The sequence below is a fragment of the Mustela nigripes genome, chromosome 2 (assembly GCF_022355385.1).
Source record: "Mustela nigripes isolate SB6536 chromosome 2, MUSNIG.SB6536, whole genome shotgun sequence".
In the NCBI taxonomy this organism is placed as follows: domain Eukaryota; kingdom Metazoa; phylum Chordata; class Mammalia; order Carnivora; family Mustelidae; genus Mustela; species Mustela nigripes.
In genome coordinates, this window is record NC_081558.1 from 172,390,246 (window position 1) to 172,406,167 (window position 15,922).

A 15,922-nucleotide genomic window follows, 5' to 3' on the forward strand; every position below is an offset into this window, starting at 1 on the left:
TTTGATAGTTTGCTATCTTCCATTCACAGAAATTTTCTAAAAACATTTTATTAGTCCATTGTTGTTGGAATTTTGTTGTAAACTATTTTAATTTATGCATTTTCTTGGATAAAATTGACATCTTTATTAAATTTTTCAGTTTATAAATAATAATTCTCCCTCTATGTATTCAGCTTTCCTTTTTATATATATATTTTTAATTTTATTTATTTATTTGTCAGAGACAGAGGGAGAGAGAGCGAGTGAGCACAGGCAGACAGAGAGGCAGGCAGAGGCAGAGGGAGAAACAGGCTCCCCGCTGAGCAAGGAGCCCGATGTGGGACTCGATTCCAGAACCCTGGGATCATGACCTGAGCTGAAGGCAGCTGCTTAACCAACTGAGCCACCCAGGCGTCCATCCTACATAACATTTTGTAAATCTTTTGTTAGATTTGTTCATAGTGGTTTTTAGATTTAGTAGGGTTTTATTTAGATTTTATGGCCAATAAATATAAGATTATGTTATTGCTACATTTTCTAGATAATTTTAAACTAATACATATGAACACTATTGTGGTATGAGATATCAAAAAATAAATAATAAGTCTAACAAATAGTCATTGTAATAAATCTTGAATCTAAGATGGTTGGAACTATCACTATTGATTTTTGTACTTTGACCTTGTATGAGCAGTCCTGTAAGTTTTTCCTTAATTTTTAGATTTTCTGAAATTATCATCTGAATATAATTATTTCACTTTTATTTTTTATAATTCTTAAGCTTTTTACTTTCTTTGTCTTCTTCATTGGTTATAATATCTAGTACTATGTTGAATAGTAGTGAATTTAGTGAGGGCTTAGTGGGGGTTGAAGGTATTTTTCATAAAGATTTGTATCATTAAATGTGATGTTTGATAAAGGTGTTTGGTAGATATCCTTTATGAATTTAAGAAAGTTCTCTTTAATTCCTACTTTATAAGTCACTTTTTAAATTATGGAGTATTCATTTTTTCTAATTGTATTGCTTTTATTAAAATTACATAAGTTTTCTTCAGTTGATTGTTGTGATAAGTCACATATTTTTTATGTTGTTTTGGTCTCAAATTTCTGGCAGGAGCCTAAATTAGTCAAAATGTGTTTTTTAAACACAATAAAAAATTTTTGACATGAAGTCATCTTTGACATCAGCTTTTTTTCTGTTTTCCCAATTTACCATCTTTAAATCTGCTACTTTTAAATCTTCATGTTCTTTTTCACTTACATGTATTTCTTATAAATAACTTAGTGAATATTATAGTTTCAACCAGTCTTACAGTCTCTGTATATCATTAGGTTCACTGAATCAATAAAATTTGTTGTGATTAGTGATGTTTGAATTTATTTTGGCCATTTTATTGTTTATTAGGAGCCATTTTTTTAAATCTCTCTTTCTGATTTGTTGTTGACTTGATAAGGTTTTCTCTTTGTTTTTTTTTCTGCTGATTTAGAAGTTACAACTTTATTTTTATCACATTAACCTTAAAATTTTAAAACATAATTAGCTTCATGTTTTTTTGAAAAAGTAAGAAATTAGTTAATATTGTTATTCTCCTCCTAAATAATGCAAAAACAATAACTTTCTGTTTAAGGTCCTCCAAAAACTCTGTCTGAATCTCTTATTCCACATTCCTAAATGCATTTTTAGGTTAATAATGTTTTTAAGCTTGCTTGCCATCTCTTCTTGTAACTCGCTCTTGCAATTCAACCAATTTCTTGTAGCTCTGGGTTAACTCTTTCTTGCTGAAATCATTTTTTTCTTTTTTAGTAATTTTTTTTAACAAAGAGACTGTGCATGTAAAAACAATTAGTAGATTTATTTTTAACTGATATATTATTACATATTAAATTTGTACATTCTAAATGTACAAATTAGATGAGTTTTAGCAGATGTGTAACAAACTCCCCAAAGTAAAAAACATTGCCAGTACCATCACAGAAACTTCCATCACTGCTTTCCATTTCAGTCCTCCCACTGCCTTCCAGAGATGATCGCTAATCTATTTCAATCCTCACAGATTAGTTTTGCTCATTTTTCAATAGCTTTGCCTATTCTTTAATGCCTATTCTTCATACAAATGAAATTATACTATGTATTTGTTTGTGTCTGGCTGCTTTCACCACACATAATGTCCTAAACATTTATCCATATATGGTCGCAGGGAAATGAATATACTAACATTTTATATCTGTTCTATTGATGAATATTGGATTGTTTCCAAGTTTTTGCTATAATTAAGAAACCATTTTTGTTGATATATGTTTTCAGTTTTTCTGGATAAATATGCAGTAGGATTGTTATATCTGAAATGTGTGTATGCTTAATTTTACTTTGAAAACTGTTGGAAGTTTTCTAAGAAGGTTATATCACCAGTAAGATTTGAGAGTTGTTCTTCATCTCAAATATATGGCGTTACTAGTTTTTTTTTAAGATTTTATTTTTATTATTAATCTGACAGCACAAGCAGGGAGAGTGGCAGGCAGAGGGTGAGGGAGAAGCAGGCTACCTGCTGAGCAAGGAGCCCGATGTGGAAATTGATCCCAGAATCCTGCGATCATGACCTGAGCCAAAAGCAGACACAACAGACTGAGCCACCCAGGTGCCACAACTAGTTTTTTTTTTTTTTTTTTTTTAATTTGACCATTCTAGTAGGTATTGTAGTGTTATTATGTTATTATGTTTTTAATTTTTACTTCGTGAGTATGAAAAATCTTTTCATGTGCTTACTGGCCACTTATAAAACATATTTTGTGACATATCTGTCCAAGTCATTTGCCCATATTTTAATTAGGCTGTCTTTCTATTTTTGGTTTGTAGGAATTCCAGAGTCAAGTCTTTTTTTTGACACATGTGTTAAGAATATTTTCTCTCATTCTTGGTTTCATTTCTTATGAGGTATTTTTTGAAGAGCAAGTATTTATAATCTTGATGTTTAGTTTTTTTCAGTTGTTTCTCTCATCGTTGTTGCTTTTTGCAATCCGCTTAAGAAATCTTTACCAAAAAAAAAAAAAAAAGAAAGAAAGAAATCTTTACCCTAGGGGGCGCCTGGGTGGCTCAGTGGGTTAAGCATCCCACTCTTGATTTCGGCTCAGGTCATGATCTCAGGGTCCTAAGATGGAGCTCCGCAGCTGGCTCCACACTCAGCAAAGACTCTGCTTGAGATTTCCTCTCTCCCCCTCCCTCTGCCCCTACTCCCCCCCCCCATAAATAAATAAATCTTACCAAAAAAATCTTTACCCTATATCAGTTTCCTGTGGCTACTGTAACAAATTTCAATAAATGTGATAGCTTAAAACAACAGAAATGTGTTGTCTCACAGTTCTACATGCCAGAAGTTGGGAATCAAGATATTAGCAGAGCTACAATATATCCAGAGACTCTAGGGAACACTCTTTCTTGTCCCTTACAGCTTCCAGAAGTTCATTTGTCCTATTGCTCCAATCTCTCTACTTTTGAGTCATATTGCCACCTACTTTCCTGTCTCAAAATTCTATTTCTCTCTTATAAAGATAGAGGTAATTGCATTTCCTGCCCACCTGTATAATCCAGGCTAAGCTTCCCCTATTAAGATTCTTAGTCATACAATTTTCCATACTAGGTCATATACACAGGTTCAAGTGATTAAGATATTGCCATAACTATTGGGGACCACCATTCAGCTCAGTGCCTATCCCAAGGTCACAAAAATAAGCTTTTTTTTTTTTCCCTTCTAGAAACTCTGTAGCTTTAGCAGTGACATTAGGGTCTGCAAAACATCTTGACTTATTTTTATTGTAAGAAGTGGGGTCATGGTCCACTTTTTTTCTATTTAGTATATAATTGATCCAGACTTTTGGTTGAAAACATTTTCCTTTTCACATTGAATTCAGTTAGCATATTTTAACAATTTTTTTGACCAAAATGAGTGGATCTATTTCTGAACTCTCTATTACATTTCATTAATCTATTTATCTTTATATACATTCTACATTGTATTATTACTTACTGTAGCTGTATGGAAGTCTTAAAGGTAAGAGTGTGTGTCTTCCAGCTTTGCTTTTTCTTTTAAAGATACTTAAGCCATTTTGAGTCCTTCATATTTCCATGTAGATTTTACTGTCAGATTGTAGATTTTTACCAAAAATAACAAAATGTGATGAAATTTAGACTGCCATTGATCTATAGATCAATTTCAATCAATGAATTTATAGACAAATTTAAAGAAAATTAACATCTGTAAGTATAAACATGATATATCTCTCTCTATCAATATTTAAAAATTTCTCTCAGCAATGCATTTATGGTTTTCAAATGCAAGATCTTTGATTTCTTTTTAAAAATTTATTCTTGGGACACCTGGGTGGCTCAGTGGGTTAAGCATCTATCTTCGGCTCAGGTCATGGTCTCAGGGTCCTGGGATTGATCCCCATATCGGGCTCTCTACTCAGCAGGGAGCCTGCTTCTCCTCTCTCTCTCTCTGCCCGCTTCTCTGCCTACTTGTGATCTCTCTCTAAGAAATAAATAAAATCTTTTAAAAAATAAATAAAAATTTATTTTCAAGTATTGTGTATTTTTGATGTCATTATAAATGGCATCATTTTAAAAATTTCACTTTCTATTTTGTTGTTGCTGACATGTAGAAATATAATTTTTTTTATATTCACCTTAGACCCTGCTGAATTTACTTATTAGATCTAGCAGAATTTTTTTTAGAATCCTTTAGCTTTCTATATAGATAATCATGTTTTCTAAAAATAAAGTTTTACTTCTTTTTCCCTCAATCTTTATACAGTCTGTCACATTTCCTTGCCTACATTGGCTAGGACCTTCAGTAAAATTTGAATAGAAATGGTAAGAACAGACTACATTCAGTATTTTAACATAAAGTTAAATTAGGTCTAGATCTTTTTAGATGCTTTTATCAAATTGGAGAATTTTTTCTAATTTGCCTTGAGTTTTTGTTTGTCATAAATGGATTGAATAAGGTCTAATGAATTTTTCCTACTTATTGTGATGACCACATGATTTTTCTTTATTCTGTTAATGTGATGAATAATAAACCAAACATGCATTCCCAGAACAGTCCTTAATCATTTTATATTTTCTTATTTATAGATTGCTGAATTAAATTTGCTAATATTTGGATAAGGAATTTTGTGTCTATGTTCAGGAGCGGTTTTAATTTATCATTGTTTGGGGTTTTGGTTTGTTTGTATGGTGGCTTTGTCATGATTTGATATCAGGGTTATATTAATGTCATAAAATAAGCTGGGAGATGTTCTCTTAATTTCTGCAAGAGTTTGAGTAACACTAATAGTAAGGTTGGTGGGGTGTGGGGTATTTTTATTTTTAAAATCAATTTCTTTACCAGATCATCAGTTTAGTAAGGTATGTTATCAAAGAATTTGTATATATATTATCTGTATCATCAGGTTGGTGGGCTCAATTTTTTTTCACAATAGTTCCTTACAATCTTTCTGATTATTTGTAGAGTTTATGATCACGTTTCCTGTTTTATTATTGATATTTGTACTGTGTGTTTTTTCCTTATCAGTGTTTTTAGGGTACATCAATTTTAATAATCATTTCAAGAACCTATCTAGCTTTGGGCGCCTGGGTGGCTCAGTGGGTTAAGCCTCTGCCTTCGGCTCAGGTCATGACCTCAGGGTCCTGGTCTCTTGTCTCTGCTTCGCAGGAAGCCTGCTTCCCCCTCTCTCTCTGCCTGCCTCTCTGCCTACTTGTGATTTCTCTCTGTCAAATAAATACATAAAATCTTTAAAAAAAAAAAAAAACAAAAAGAAAGAAACTACCTAGCTTTAAGGATTTTCTCTTTGTTGTCATATAAATAATTTATACTCTCTATTATTTTTTCCTTCTATTGATATTCTATTTACTTTGCTTAGCTCATGTCTTTCTAAATATATTATGGATATCACAATATTTGCTGTTGATTCTACTTCAGTCAAATGTTTTTCAAAAAAGTTAGCAAAATTTAAGATACACGCACACATACACCTTTCTTAACCATTTTCAATCCTTTCAAACTTCAGGTTTCCAACTGGTATCATTTCTCTTCAGACTGAAACCTTCTTTTAATATTCCTCGTGGTACAGTTGTACTGACATGACAGCAAATATTCTGTTTTCTTTATCTGAAAATGCCTTTATTTCCCTTTGAGTTTTGAAGAATTTTTTTGGTTGTATATAGGATTCTGGATTTTTTTTCTTAGCACTTTAAAAATATCATTCCATTATGTCCTATATCACATTGTTTCTATCGAAAAGTGAGTCTTCATATTATTGTGGTTGTACTGTTATCATACATCATTTTTTTCTTTGATTGCTTTTAAGATTTTCTCAACATTTTTGGTTTATACAGTTTATGATATGCCTTGGTTAGATTGTCTATTCTATCCTTTTTGAGATTTTTTTGAGTTTCTTGAATTTGAGCTTATATTTATTATATATTAAAAATAATTGGCTTTTTTTAATTCAAATTCTCTTGGGGTCCTTTCTCTTATTTTTGTACTTATGGAATTTTGAATACACATATTTTAGACTATTTGATACTGTCCCATAGGTCACCAATATTTACTTTTTGTCAGTTATTTTCTTTTCTTTTTTTTTTAAGATTTTATTTATTTATTTGAAAGAGAGACAGTGAGAGAGAACATGAGTGAGGAGAAGGTCAGAGGGAGAAGCAGACTTCCCATGGAGCTGGGAGCCTGATGTGGGACTCGATCCTGGGACTCCAGGATCATGACCTGAGCCAAAGGCAGTCATCCAACCAACTGAGCCACCCAGGCACCCCTGTCAGTTATTTTCTTTCCTCTGGTTTTATTTTGGTGATAATGTCTACTCACCTGTCTTCAATTTCAGTGATCCATTCTTATGTCATATTAATTCTGATACTAATCACATTTAATGTATTTTCATTTATTATATTATGTTTTTATAATTCTAAAATATCTTGGTACTTTTTTATAGTTTCCATGTCTTTGAGATTTACCATGTGTTCATTTATTTATTTATTTTTTTGGCAGAACCTTGGACATATTTATATCAGCTATTTTAAAGTCCTTGAATACTACTTCTACAATTTCTGCCATCTGTGGTTCATCTCTGTTGTTGCTTTTACTTTCTTGATTGTGGACTCCATTTTATTGCTTTTCCACATGTCTCATAATTTTTTTTTTTATTGTAGACAAGGATTATGTTTCCTACAACTAAATCTCTCACAGTTTAATTTTTTTTTCCCCAATTATATCCTCTCAAGTTGACACCCTATATCTCTCTTATGGTTATTGATTTTATGAATAATCTGTATTTACTGCATTAATTATCTCACCACATCTCTCATTTTACTATCTAGGTTTGACTCTTACCATTTTGATGAATGTTTTCTCATCCTTGGGGTTTCTGTTTCTATAAATGCACCATCATCTTTCTACCACCTGTACTTTAATAACCCCTGGAATCACCTCTGACTCTTCTCTCCCTCTCCTATCTGTCAATTTTACTATATAATCTCCTAAAACTGTCTGTCCTTTCCCATTTCTCAATTAATTTTATTAAAATTAATTTCTCACTAATTTCTTTTAAAGTATTCCTTAAGATTTCTTGAGTGTTTTTCTACTTTTGAATCAATTTTATTCATGGATACCAATTCAGTGTTACTGAAATTCAGTTCTGTTCATCCCATTTACAATGATTTCCTTCTATCTGCAAAAAAATTATAAACTCTGTAGCTATATTTCACATCACCACTTATTCTGGCCAAAGATCATCTATACCAATTTACCACTATTTTAAAACACTGTATATCAAACAAACTGAATTTCTAACTGTTCCCTTACTTCCTGTTTCGGATTTTAGGTATATTTGTTGCTTTGAAGGGAAGTATTTCTATCACCTTGAATCTTAGCTTAAAGAGACTTCTGTGAAATTCTTTTCCCTCTGAAATTCCCTTGACATATACATCCAATTACTTAACTTTATTTATCACTTATTAATGTGTATTAGAATAATTTCCATGCTTATTTACCTCTCCTACTAGATTGCAATGCATAAATACATCTTAAGATCACACTTTGTCTCAATCATATCTCCTAGCATATTGTTTTCATAGGTGCTCAATAAATATATATTGAGTAGAATTACATTATCGAATAAAAATGCCAAAATATATTTTGGGTAGAATATTTAAAAAGAAGGAAATTGTCATATATTTTTGGAAGTTTTTCACCCAAATAGTAATTAACAAAGTTAAGGTTCTTAAAGGAAGAAACTCTCAGCTAAGTGAAAAACCTGGCTATCTAGAATTTAGTTTAGTGTAACCAAAGTTTTATCCCTGTTTTTAGTTAAATTTGAAATATGCTATTAGATAAAGAATCTCTGGCTCACTAGCAAAGCTATTGTAATCTTATAATACCCAAAACAAAACAAAACAAACAAACAAAAACAAAGCTGTATCTCTGAAAGCTTCCTCTTTGCTTTGCCCTTGTGCCTAGAGTTTTCAAAGAAATACAGATTAAGAGACATAAAATGCTTTGACAACTAAACATAAATCCTGACATGCTTTTTAGCCATTGGGGACTTACTGAAGCAAAACTGATCCACAAAGGACAATGGAAGTGCTTTAGAGATGATCCGAAGATAATTAAAGGACTGGAAATGAAAACTCGTATTGAGAGGTAAATAGAGCTAGAACCATACAACTTGATGGGAAAGGTTCCAATAGTCATTCCATGCCAGTCTTTTTTTTTTTTTAAGATTTTTTTTTCTTTTTAATTCAAGAGACAGAAAGAGTGTGAGTGTGAACAGTGGAGAGGGGCAAAGTTAGAGTGAGAAGTAGATACCCCGCTGAGCAGGGTGCCTGATACAGGGCTCAGTCCCAGGACCCCAGATCATGACCTAAGCCAAAGGTAGATGCTTAACCAACTGAGCCACCCAAGCACCCCCATGCCAATCTTTAAATACACTTTACTCAGGGAGGATGGCCAGCACTGTTTTTAAAATCTGACGTGTATAGGACAAGATAAAGTGACTTTAAACTAAATTACAGGGGACATAATTTTGTTTGGAATAATTTCTTGTAAGCAATGAGTTTAAGTTATTGAATAAATCTCCTCCTGAAAAATAAATGAGAACTTCTCCATATTTAGGGGGCTGTATATGCTGCTGCTGGAAGAAACACACTGTGTATTTTGAGAGTTTTCTCAATTTTATATTGTCAAAACTTTGAAAGACAGACTACCTTAGCAAATTCTTCTCTTGGTAATTTCTCATTTACCCTGCCTAAAAAAGCCATCTTTTTTTTTTCACCCCGAATTTCTTTCATTCTTCCTTTTTTGTTTACTTTCCTTTTCTTTCCTTTCCTTCCTTTCTTGTCTTTCTTTCTTTTTATTGGAGTATGATTCACATACAATATTATTAGTTTCAGGTGAAGAGTAAAATGCTAGAACAATTCTGTACATTAGTACTCATCAAGATAGCATACTCTTAATCCCCTTTATCTATTACATCCATCTCCCTACCCACATCCTCTCTGGTAACCACCAATTTGTTGTCTGTATTTGTCTAGGTTCTTTATTTGTTTGTTTGTTCATTTGTTTCCAAAATTCTATGTATAGATGGGATTATTGGTATTTGTCTTTCTCTGACTTACTTCACTTAGCATTATACCCTAGGTCCATCCATATTGTTCCAAATGACAGGAACTTACTCTTTTCTGTTTGAGTAATATTCCATAGCATACATCTATACTTCTTTATTCATTCATCTACTGATGGATACTTGGACTGTTCACATACCTTGGCTATTGTAAATGATGTTGCAGTAAACCTAAGAGTGCATATATAGTTTCAAATTACTGCTTTCATTTTCTTTGGGTAGATAACCAGTAATGGAATTACTGGTTCATATGGTAATTCTCTTTTTAATTTTTTGAGGATCCTCCACATTGTTTTCCATAGTGGCTCCTCCAATTTGCATTCCCACCAATGGTGCCCAAGGGTTCTTCCTCTACATCCTCAGCAACACGTTATTTTTTGTCTTTTCAGTAACAGTTATTCTGATAGGTGTAGGGTGATATACCATTGTGGTTTGGATTTGCATTTCCTTGATGATTAGTGATGGTAACCATCATTTCATGTGTCTGTTGGCCATCTGTATGTTTTTTTGGGATAATGTCTATTCAGATCCTCTGCCCACTTTTTAGTAGAATTATTTGGGGTTTGTCAGTTTTGAGTTGTAGAAATTCTTTATATAACCTCTCATCAGATATATCATTTCCAAATATCTCTTCCCATTCAGTAGGTTTCCATTTCATTTTGTTGATAATTTTCTTCACTGTGAAAAAGGTTTTTATTCTGATATAGTCCCAATGGCTTATTTTTGCTTTTGTTTCCTCTACCTGAGGAGACATATCTAGAAAAATTTTTCTATGGCTGATGTCAAAGAAATTACTGCCTATATTTTCTTCTAGGAGTTTTATGATTTCAGGTCTCATATTTAGATCTTTAATCCATTTTTAGTTTATTTTTGCTTATGGTGTAAGAAAACTATTCAGTTTCCTTCTTTTGCCTGTAGCTGTCCAGTTTTCCCAGCATCATTTATTGAAGAGACCATCTTTTCTCCCATTGTATGTTCCTGCCTCCTTTGTTGTAAATTAATTGACCATATAAACATGGGTTTATTTCTGAAGTCTCTTGTTTTCCATTGATTTATGGGTTCATTTTTGGGCCAGTACCATACTGTTTGGTTACTATAGCTTTGTAGTATATCTTGAAATAAGAGATTGTGGCACCTCCAGCTTTGTTCTTTTTCAAGATTGCTTTGGCTATTAGGGCTCTTTTGGAGTTGCATACAAATTTTAGTATTTCTTCTAGTCTGTGAAAAATTTTTTTGGTGTACTGATAGGGATTGCATTAAATCTATAGATTTCTTTGGGTAGTATGGACATTTTAACAATATCCATTCTCCCAGTCCATTAGCATGAGTTATCTTTTCATTTATTTTTGTCATCTTCAATTGGTTAACTTTGGTTAACTTTATTCCTTGGTTAACTTTATTCCTATGTACTTTATTATTTTTGGTGCAATTAAAAATAGGATTGTTTTCCCAATTTTTCTCTGCTACTTGATTACTAATGTATAATAATGTAACAGATTCATGAATATTAATTTTATATCTTGTGACTTTACTGAATTCATGTTCCAGTAGATTTTTTTTTAATTTAATTTTATTTACTTATTTGACAGACAGAGATCACAAGTAGGCAGAGAGGCAGGCAGAGAGAGAGGAAGGGAAGCAGGGTCCCTGCTGAGCAGAGAGCCTGATTCGGGGGTGGAAACCAGGACCCTGGGATCGTGACCTGAGCCAAAGGCAGAGGCTTTTACCCACTGAGCCACCCAGGCACCCTCTAGTAGATTTTGGATGGAGTCCTTGGGTTTTCTATATATAGTAACATGTCATCTGCAAATAGTTAATATTACTTCTTCCTTACCATTTTAGATGCATTTTATATATCTTTTCTGAATGCGGCTAGAACATTCTAATTTTCTGTGATAAAATTTTAATATAGCAATGGAAGACTTCTATAAACTAGGTTTGTCATAAAGACAGATGAGATTCTAATTTCTGGACAGCCAATCAAAGAAAAAAAGATTATCAGCACATAAAGAAATTGGTATAAACTATCACTATTGACTTTTTAATTATTTTTACAAAATCTTTCCTTAAAAATTAATCTTCAATTACTTTTTTTGTAAAGAGTTTCATTTAAATGCACATTTTGTTCAATCCTGTATAATTTTGAATTATAGAAAAAAGTAGATTTATTAAGTGACTGATTTGTTTTAGAAATCTTTTTCTGAGGTTCAAGGCACAGATTTATTGAATAGCTTTGTAAATAGGTTTAACATTTTGAATTTCTATGCAATCTCAGGTCTCCTTCCACAAGTGACAGTAATCTAACTAGAACCCTTAAATAAATTATGCAACCTTATCCATACCAAACCACGCTTATATTGTCCATGACATAGAGAATCTTAGTCTGGCAATATTAGACAGGCTTATATTATAAATAGACATCTAAGTTAATTCTTTTGCCTAGTGTTACTCACTGAATCAGTACAGTGGAGGCCTGATTAGATCCCAGGCCTTTGATTCCCAAGTGAGTATAATGTCTGCTAAATCAAGCTGCCTATAACCTATGAGTATGTCTCTTACAAGTAATTCAACAACATTGAATAAAATCACTTAAATGATTATGTAACTAAAACAATCTGAAGGAAACTTCCCTGGGAAGGTTTCAGTTACTTGCCTTTTAACATGTATTGTTCATTCTGAATCAAAACCATGTTTGTTGGGCACCTGGTTGGCTCAGTCAATTAAGGATCTGCCTTTGGCTTAGGTCATGATATCAGGATCCTGGGATCCAGCATAGCATCTGCATTGGTTCCCTGCTGGGGGAGCTTCTGCCTCTCCTTCTTCCACTCCCGCTGCTTGTACTCTCCCTTGCTCACTCTCTCTCAAATAAATAAATAAATAAAATCTTAAAAAAAAAAAAAAAAAAAAAACAGGCTTTCTGTGAAAGTATTCTTCCTACAATTACTGATTTTCAAACATGTCTATTTTGAAATTGGTATTTGTTTAGTAGCAGAAAAAATGTTCATAATAAATTATGGGGAAAATATATTATACAGCAAAATGTAAATACATACACACATACATACACAAGCACACAACTTTTTGAAAAGGAAGCAAACAAAATATTAACTATGCCCATCTCTGAGTAGTCACATTTTGAATAGTTTTTTCTTTTCTTTTTCTATATCCTTGCCCATTTATATATATATTTTTTAATTCAGACAATAAACATGCATTGCTTTTATGGGAAGGAAAAACCAAAAGTCTTTCAGGTCAATTTTCTTGTGATTTTGATTGGGCACATAATTTGAAGCAAGTAGTTGAGAACTCCTTAACATTTTATTGATCAAATCTAGGAAAACAATGAGCAGCTAGCATTTGATGTTATTTATGTAGCCTATCTAATTATGAGCATGATCCTAAATATAATTTTACAATTAAATAATGTTTTTAATTTTTAAAATAGTTTGATTCTTAATACTGATCAAATACTCTTGCATACCATGTAAGATCTGCAAAAAACCTTTTTTAGTCAGTGATGTTTTTCTCCCATTTCCTAAGGGGGAACTATGCAATTGGTGCTCTCTTTAATTCCCTTTTTTTGTTTCTGTAAGCTTTTCTGCTGGTATCGTGGAAAGGATTTCTTCAACTCTACATTGTGGGTGGCTATATCCAAAGTATAAATAATTGGCCAGAGGTATGGAGTAGCCTTTCCTGCATTCATGCAAGGGAGGGACTCCTGACCACAACAGAACTTCTTATGTAAAAGATTGCATGCAGAGGAAGAATTAATTTTACAAAACTCAAAGTTTGATATTATCATCTAGCCGCAAATTGAGCACCAAAGTCTAATTTGATTATAAAACGAAGGTTCACATATAGCCCAACATCTAACAGAATATGCTCAGATTTGAAGCTTGCTTATTGTGTATCTTCATGACCCCCTCTCTGGGGCTGAATTGGATTTGAATTCTTGGTGACAGTCCTCCGTATCTCTCCTGGGGCTGGTCTGAGCCAGTAAATAGTTGTCTGAAGTGTTTATGTATTATTATGGTCAGTAGTTTAATGAAATTTGTACATTTCCAGTAACATTGGCATTACATGATGCCCCTCTAGGTCCTTTTCTGTTTGTTAGTTTGTGACTCCAGAATTTCCACTGGGACACCTGGATGGCTCAGTTCTTTAAGTGTCTCCCTTTGGCACTTTGCCCAGGGCCTTGGGATCTAGCTCCATGTCAGGATCCCTGTCTGTGGGGAGCCTGCTTCTCTCACGCCTTCTGCCTTCCAACCCCCTCCTTGGGCTCTCTCTCTCTCACTCTCTCAAATAAATAAATAAATAAATAAATAAATAAATAAATAAAATCTTTTAAAATAAAATAAAATCCCCACTGTTATGTGTGTTAATTTATGGAAATAAATTTTCTGCTTGGAAAAAAATACTCCTGGGAATTAACATCTTAGTGGCTAAAAAACTACTCAAATTTAATGTTCAGTGTGTTAGGTAATCTAATTAAAACTACTACAGTTTGGGGGCTCCTGGGTGGCTCAGTGGGTTAAGCCTCTGCCTTCAGCTCAGGTCATGATCTCAGGGTCCTGGGATCAAGCCCCACATCAGGCTCTCTGCTTGGTGGGGAGCCTGCTTCCTCCTCTCTCTCTTCCTGCCTCTCTGCCTACTTGTGATCTCTCTCTCTGTGTCAAATAAATAAATAAAATCTTTAAAAAAAACTACTACAGTTTGAAAGAAAGTTTAATTTATGCTAGCACAAAAGCAGCCTACAGTCTTGGTTTCCACTCTATAATTACAATTTTTGCTGTATACATGTCATTATTTTGCCTACCAGATGTATAAGTAGTGAGTAACTACTCACTATTTCATGAACTATTCAAATGGTTCAGTCAACACTCTTTCAGTAAGAAAGGTTAAATGATGGAACTAACTATAAAAGGAACATAAAACATTTTTTGTTTGTATTATGGTGCTGCTTGAACATATTTTAGGAATAGATGTCTTTCCAAACTCTTTTGGCCTCTAAGTGTATAATCAGTCACCATTAGAATCAAGGCCATCTTCTGTAAATCTAACCAAACTTCCTAATCACTGGTGTTAAGTCCACTTATTGGTACTTGGTTTTCAGTATAAACAATGTCCCACAATTTTATTTAAAGCAGCTTTTCATATTCTTGAAGCAGAGCATCAGTACAGCTCTATTTGAATGGCCCCTACTTTGCCTAAAATCACTGAGGCTGGACAGAAGGATTCTTTGTAACAATTTGTTTAAGAACTCTGACAATTATTAATAATCAATTAGTGAATCAACCCTAGGACTTATTTTCTCTGGCATCACTTTTATCTTATCACTCTTATTTATCTGATTCAATTGTCATCTCATAAATCATTCTTACTGTTATTTCCTGGATTGTTCTTTGTATCTTTTCCAATTGAGTTCTTCTGAAATTATTATTCTGCTAAGCCACTGTAGCTCAGCTGTGGAGAGATCTTCATATGACAGCAATTTGTAGGTGTCTTGGGTCTTGCCAAGGAAGGCCTAAAATCCCACTGCTCCAAATTCAATTCCATTCTCTTTGAATGTTTCTGAACCGTTCTCTTTGTACGTTGGAAGTGTTGGAGACAGGGGAGGTAAGGGATATATATTTTCCCAATGGATTAGAAATAATGACTGAGTTTGAGGAATTCAGTCTCCCAAGATAACATTGATATGGGCTCTGGTGTCAAGGTTACATCTAGAAATATGAACATCTGGGCCTAACAAGATAGCAGCATGCATTTGGATCATGAATAAACAATGTTTTTCCAACGTGGTTATTGCTGGCTACATCAATAAAGGGCCTGTCAATGATTAGAAAAATCATTCTCTGACACCTATTGGTCATCTATCTGCTCTAGAGATAGAAGATTTAATCCCTTTGGAAAACAATCCCATTTAGGAGTTTTAGTAAAAATGAGGTAGAAAGCCAATTTCAAGTTGTTCTTCCCAAGACAGTGACGTGTGTGTGTGCACACACACATACCCCTACATCCTTTGTGTAGAGTGCTAGCCTGCTTCTTGGCCTACCCAAGAGCCTTGTAGGAGAAGTTGTGAGGAAGGGCTTGATATATATCTGACTGGGCTTGTCATTGTTAGTGCAAATTCCTTCAATTTAAGGTATTCATCTCTCTTCAAGCAGCTTATAAAAACAAATGTTATTCTACATTTATATTAGAAATATATTCTGCTCTTGCAAGGCATTTTCTTCCTTAACTCTGGTCACTTCTGGGA